This window comes from Dioscorea cayenensis, chromosome 10, assembly GCF_009730915.1.
Source record: "Dioscorea cayenensis subsp. rotundata cultivar TDr96_F1 chromosome 10, TDr96_F1_v2_PseudoChromosome.rev07_lg8_w22 25.fasta, whole genome shotgun sequence".
Classification (NCBI taxonomy): Eukaryota; Viridiplantae; Streptophyta; class Magnoliopsida; order Dioscoreales; family Dioscoreaceae; genus Dioscorea; species Dioscorea cayenensis.
This window is the reverse complement of record NC_052480.1, coordinates 5,492,240-5,499,746: the sequence shown is the minus strand read 5'-3', so window position 1 is coordinate 5,499,746 and position 7,507 is coordinate 5,492,240.

The following is a 7,507-nucleotide window of genomic DNA, read 5'->3' as shown; positions in this document are numbered from 1 at the left end:
GTTGTGAATAAGGGTAGGGTTAAGGGCCCACAAGAACGAGGTCCGAAAATGCAAATTTTCAAAGTTAAAGTCCATGTTAAGATAAGTTGGTTTGAACAAGATAGGAAGGTCCAACGCACAAGGATCCTCAACAAGTCCAAAGCATTAGATTAGCACTAAGGATACAAGATGCATTTTAAACACTGAGCAAAACGAGAAATTGATTTAGAAAACCAAGAAGATTTAGAAGGAGTGACAACAAACCAAGGATGCCAATTTGAATATTTGTGTTTGAAAATATCCACCCAGATCTTTGAATCAGAATTTAAAATAGCAAAAATGTTCTTGGCCATGAGAGAATGCCTAACAAGCCTAAGGTTTCTGAGACCAAGCCCCCCTCAGATTTTTTAAGTGTAGTAACCGACCAACCAATAGAGTGGAAGCTACGAGCATTGCTGCCATTACTCCAGAGAAAGGTTCGGGCAAGTTTAGAAATCTGATCGAGAGTTGAACCCGGAGGTGCATTAATGAGAAAAGTAATTTGGAAGAGAGAAATGCAACTCGTTGAGAAGAGTGACTCCCGCCAAGAAGAGAGAGCGAAGCATGGTTCCGGAAGAGATGCTCTTTGGACTTTGATATGAGAGAATTAAAAGAGAGGACAGTAATCCGTGGAGAAATGGGGATGCCTGTAATTAAGAGAGGAAAAGACCCTTTAATAAAACCCAGGATGGTAGAGATGGAGTTAGAAAGTTTTTTGTTGCACCAAGAAAGAAAATAGACCGTAGATTTAGAAGGATTGGGCCTCTTCGACTGCTGATGGAGTAATAGAGATTGAGGCAAAGCAGACAAAGCCTTGAGCCGACTTATGGGTGGCAAGTGGTAACTGTAAGGAGAGATCAACGCAAACATCAGGTGGTTAAAATCGTGGGAAAGAGAGGGGTTAAAACCTGGGACAAGAGAAAGGGTAAGAGCTTGTTGAGAATGGCCGATGTGTTTTGGGTAACTAGGAGAAAAGAAGGGGAGATGGGCCCCCGCCTTAATCCTCTACTACTAGTTATCCAGTGGAGAGCTATGACCATTAATAAGAAAAGAGAAAGAGGCAGAGGAGATACAAGCACGGATCCAAGCAATCCAAATATCCGAAAACGACTGAGGGTAGCAATGATCCATTCCATTCAACAAGATCAGGCTTTTTCAATATCAATTTTAATGATCATCCTAGAGGCAGGGTACCAAATTCAATAGAGTGGACAATCTCATGGTCAGAATGACATTATCGGAAGAGCCACAACCTGAGAGGAATCCCGCTGTCAGACCGATAAGCTTGCAAGACTAGTTTAAGACGATTAGCTAGAATTTTAGAGAGAACTTTGTAGCAAACATCAGCAGAGATATAGGACGGAAATCGAGATGTAAGACGGGTTATCTTCTTAGGATGAGAGCAATAAAAGTTTTACCCCAAGAAGGAGGAAGAGGACGGAGGAAAAATGAGAAATCGCATTAAAGAGATGATCACCAAGAATATTCCAATAAAAATGTAGAACTCAACGTTAAGGCCATCCGACCGGGACTCTTTCCTCCATGGCAAGGAAAATGAGAGTTTGATAGACTTCTTTTGAGATCGGCCAATCAAAGCCGCTCTCTCCTCATCCCGCACGCAAGAAGTCGTCCGAATGGCATTAAAGAAGGCCTACATAAGTAGACGAAGAATGCCAAAGGTTTTTAAAAATCCGTAAAACAGTTTTCAATCGCAATATTCGAAACGATAGTACCCGAGGAGTTTTTGATAGCAAGAACCTTGTTTTATAGACGACGACTTTGGATCAAGTGTGAAAACTCTGAGTTATAGCTCCAATCCGACATCCAAAGCATCTTCTCACGTTGACCCCAGATAGAGTTTTGACTGCTACGTAATGCCGGTTAGTCGAGCTGAAGCCAAGTATGAAGCCAAGGATCGCCGTGAGCAAACAAGCCTCCTCGATTTTTGAATCTCAACTTCAATGTTTCTAATTTCCAGATCAAGAGGGTGGGCACCGGAGGATTTCCACCTGAAAAGGTTTTTCTTAGTAAGAGAAATAGAATTGGTAAAGGAGTGCAAAGGATTAGAGTCAGAGAGAGAAGACCAAGCCCTCTCAGAAATGTAATCATGGCAACCAAAGATAATCCAACCAAAAATTTTCAAAACGGAAGAGCTTTTTAGATTGAGAGGAAGAGTTTGAAAAACCGAGAGAAAGATAGGAGAATGATCGAGACAGAAAGGAGGGAGATGTTATTGAGAAATTATTGAAGGTGGTAACCTGACTCGGGACTGTAAGGTATCTGCCTAGATGAGCCCAAATACTTGAAAGAAGATGACCATTGCACTAGGTAAAGCTAGGACCAACAAAGCCAAGGTCAATAAGGTTATTGTTAACAATAAAAGAGGAGAAGCGGGAAGCTTTAGAGGAATAGTTGCTAAAAGAAACACCACGCGTGCTCATGCCTGAGGAGATGATGGCGTTAAAATCCCCTGCGATGTCAGGGTAAGTCTAGGGAAGACATGGCCAAATGTATAATTTGAGCCAAGAAGTGTTTTGAAGGATACACCGACGTTTCACGCCAGATCACGGTAGAGGATCCGCTGGATGTCGGGTTTCGAGGAAATTACCAAATGTAGCACATGCATCTCGATAGAGACGGACTTGTTATACCAAACACGATATCACGCCTCCCAGAGCGTATGATGCACGAGGGACCAATCGAAGGGATAGCAGCCCAGTCGAGTTGACAGGGATCATACAGGCGATGGATCACGACCAATGTCCGACTTTAGTTTCCAACAAGAGCAGTAGGAGGCTGAGGCTCGGTCTCACCAGACTGGCGTGCTGCGAGTGACATGCGATCCTGAGTTTTCGTGTTTGAGGAGACCCTACAATTCCAAGTAAAATTTCTCTAGCATCCATAGGCTGAAGTATGCGGGAGAGAGTTAAGCTGGGGTTTCGCCCTTTCAACTTTGAGCGAGAAGACCCGCGAGGAAGGTCTCGGCTAAGAGCTTCAAGTTTAATAGCTGTCTGAAAATGACCGAAGGATGATCATGGCGCTCGCTTGGTTCCATAAATAGAATCAAGGAATACTGCGAATCGAGAGGAAGCGAGGCTCCATGGGAAGGTCTCCGAGTTGCTGCAAGAGAGGAACATTTGCCACCTTGTTGACAGCGAAGGGTGGCAGAAATCGTAGATCCATCTTGTTCGACCGGTGAGTGGCGAGCGCGAGGATGAGAAGAGGAAGTCGAGAAGGACGCAGTCACGAGGCATGCGGTAGACAATGAACCCGGAGCACAGCGCTCACATTTCTCAACGGTCCAGTCCTCTCGGAGTCCAAGAGATCTCCTGACGATGGTCAGAGATGAGATGAGTCTCCCACTGCGTGTAAAGTTAGAAGGAATAGAAGGTGATGCCCAGAGCAGAGGAGGGTAGGGTCCCAAGGCAGAGAACGCAGCGTAGAAGGCGGTAGGATTAAGCGTTTAGCATGCACACCAAACCAAAAGCAGATTTTTGAAAGTTGATTGGCGCCCACCACGAGAGAACGCCTGCCACCGGTCAGCCACGCAAAGAGCATACCCACCATGCCGAGTCAAGCATGCAAGAGATACCGTGCCGGCCGTCGCAGAACCTCGCGAGAGACATCTTAAGTTTCGACCAGCGCATGATGCCAGCGTCAGGTCACCGGAGCGGGCGCAGCAGCAATACTCCCCACCCACCACCCGAGCTCGGGAGCTTTTGTTCACGAAGGAATCAATCACGGACCATTTCAGAAGCGAGTCGAACATCAATAATCGACAAGGCGGGAGAACCGTCGCCGCATGACTAACCACTAGTCTTTCCAACATCAATGCATGTCCGGGAGTCGCTCACCGACCTCAACAGCACGGTCAGTGCTGGTGGTATTCCGACAACAGAGGGATATTGGAGAAAGAACGATGTGGGCCCTCACCATGTGACCCGATTCTACCACACTATAGCAAAACATGCGTTTTCATGAGAATAAGCACAAAGACGAAGATCCTCTATAATTAACCCGAGTGCCAAGTTCGAAGTGGGAGAGAGGTCCAACCTCCACACCAAACACGAGCAAACTTCATCACTGGAGCGATCTAGAAGAATGATGTCAACTTTTGAGAACCCCTGCCATAAGTGAGAGGCCACCATTTCCTAAGTATCACCGGGTCAGGAGTTCCATAGGGAGATCGAAAATCAGAATCCAAGCAATGACCATTGAGAGCTTCTCAAAGGCGGTGGAAGGGACTCTTTCAAGGAGCAAGTTGAAGATGGTTGACCATGTACCGGATATCTCACATCTGATATAGTAGTAGCCATTTGGAGATCGTGACGCTGAGAAGGCACCCGAGTCCTCTCCAAGCATCTGCAAGAAACAAGATTAGTTTGGTCAAGTGGGAGAGATTTTTCCCAAAAACTAGCATATAAAAGAGGTTTTGCATTGCATCTCTGGCGGTAGCCTCAAAGATCAGTCAATAGTGACAAAGGATTTTGGAAGAAGTCTTGAGTTTCATCGAAGTGATCTCACTGAGTAATGCAAAGGAATTTCCTAGATGGAAAGGCTTAGAGTTCGTGTTGACAACATTTGCCGAGGAGACACGGGGCGGGTTCCGAGCGGAATAGGAGCGGTGATGGCCCGGAGGGGGCGTGAAAAGAGGAGCGCGAGAGAGCACGAAGGCGAGACTCAAGGCGAAAGGTTAGAGACTCAAAAAGGTCTTCTCATCGCGATACTTATCAGATGATGGCATGGAGTATTCAAGGAGTTGCAAGAGAAGATAACGAAGGGATACTTATAAATCTAGAATCACTCACATACCTAATGTTAATCCAGATTCTTTCACCAACCTTTTCACCACTGAAAAATAGTATTTTTGATTCAAGATTATGAAGATGAGAGAACTCTTGATTCAAATCAACTGATTTTATCTTCAGCTCTGATTGTAAGTACCATGCAATTTTACCTCTTTCCCATCTTGTATTCTTACTTAATATCAAACTATTTTCATCTCCTTCAATCAGGATTTGGAAATTACATAACAGGAGATCATGGAAATATTGCAGCATGCTTAGAGGTCTAAGAACTTTGTAATGTTTTTTGTTCCATGTCTTATTTGTTCTTTCACTTACAAGAGAAATGAGAATGATATCTGAAATAGATAGACTATTCAGTGCAATTTAATTGTAAATTTTCTTTCTTGTTGCATCTCAATGTTTGATCGGACATTGTATGATTCCATGTTATTACCCTTATAAAATTTTCAAGGAATTCCTTGTGTTTAAAAATTAAATTGATATTTTAGGTTTTTTTTTTTTGGCCATCTTCCTTTGAAAAATTGCCAAGATAAATCATCTCAAAAAGGAAAGAGTATGATGAACAAAAAATATGATTGTCTCAGTATTGATTTTCATGCTTGTATTTTTAAAATAAAAATCAGTATAATTAACTAGAGATTATAAGATTTTTTTTTTTTATTTTCATGCTTCATATGTAATTTCAATTTTCTTTATTTTTCTTTACCTAATTACAAGATTATATTTGAACATTTATGTAAAACACGCTTTTTCTAGGTTGAGTTTGAAGAATAAAAATTCATATATTTTGAGCTTAAATTGATGATATTATATAATATATATATATATATATATATATATATATGAGGGGCAATCTTCTACAATTGAAAAATCAACCAAACAACTCATACAACGTTTAGTTATTGTTACTTTGTTACTATTTTTCATTATCTCTCAACACTATTATCTCGGTCTCTTTTTTCTCTTTTCTCTTTCATATTTTTATTTTTTGTGGATGCTCAGTAAATATCAACATAAAACTTATTTACTCTATATATATTATATATAGGAAAAACTATATATTATTAAGTTGAAAAAAATAAAATTAAAGTGCTAATCAATTGGTTGAACCTAATTTTTTTATTTTGATTCTTTTTTTAATAAATATTTTGATTTATTTTAAATTTCATTAAGATTTATTTATTTATTTATTTACTTATTTATTTATCTATTTAAAAAGTTGGGACTGAGACTAGAGCTGGGATGTTATCGACAGACATTAGCCATCACATTGGGCTATAGAAATTTGGATATATTTTATATATGTCTTATGATGCGATATAACATATAAGTTTGTCGATGTGAAAACATTATTCACAAGATATCCATTTTATTACTAGTAGTTATTATAATATTTTTATATGAATATAGAAAAAGTAATTTTTGAATTATTTTTTTAATTTTGTTTAAAGGGAATAATAATTTTTGTTTTGTGAAATTCGTAGTATTCGAACAAATTTTTAGTATGCTTCATCTTCAGTATTTGTGTAAGGTTTTTATAAAATTTAAGTATATAGTTGAAAATATTTATTGATGGAATTATTGATTCAAGTTATAAGATCATACCACAAAACTAATTAAAAAGCTCAACAATTATTACTATTATAATTATTATTGCATCGATGTTAGCCATGTTTGCTGCATGTTTTGTGATTCCATTATTGGTGGTCGAGAAAAATTCATATTTTTAACAATGATACCGGCCGATTGTGTCAAAAAGCTCAAAGTTTTTGTGATTGACAATTATATTGTTGCCAAATCTCACAATTTTGCGATTGTGTCAAAAAGCTCATAGTTTTTGGGATTGACAATCAATGTTGTTGGCAGTAGCTCATAGTTTTGTGAGGGCATATTGTGGTTGGTTGCAAAACCTTGTTGTCTTTCCAACATTCATCATTGTTGGTTGCAAAATATCATAGTATTTGTGACCAGTATGACAATTTATCTCACAATCTTATAGTATGTGCAACCAAAAAGTGGTAGATCGCAAATGCTTAAAAGGTTTTGCAATGATTTTTAATTGTCGTTACAAAAGCTTATAGTTTTGCGACGAACATCAATATTTGTTGCAAAAAGCTCATTGTTGTTCGCGAGGGCATATGTTGGTCGCAAAAATATCGTAGTTTTACCCGACGGCATTTTTGAATGGTTGCAAAAAACACATTGTTTTTGCGAGTGTTTGGTTGCAAAAAAATCATACTTTTTTCGATGGATATTGTTCTTGGTTGCAAAAACATAGTATTTGCGACCAAAAGAAAGTGATAGTCGCAAATGCTCTATAGTTTTTGCGATGACTTTGATTGTCGCCGAAAAGCTTATAGCTTTTCGACTACAAATTATATTGGTAACAAAAATACATTTTGCAAGGGTTGCTCGAGCCATCGCAAAATATTTGGTCGTAAAGGTCAATTTTTCTTGTAGTGTATGTCATCTTCTACTCTGATTTTTAAATTTTTATGTTAATAAAATAGTCAGTCTAAGATGCATAAATTTCTTACTCTATGAAGTCATTGCTTATGTTGACAATGACATTGAAAAATGGTCATTAATAAAAATGAGCTTTTTAGTACCTAAAAATATTAAATTAAACATGTATTAAATAAATTGTTCTTATCTTGATAACCAAGTCCAAGACAACTCAA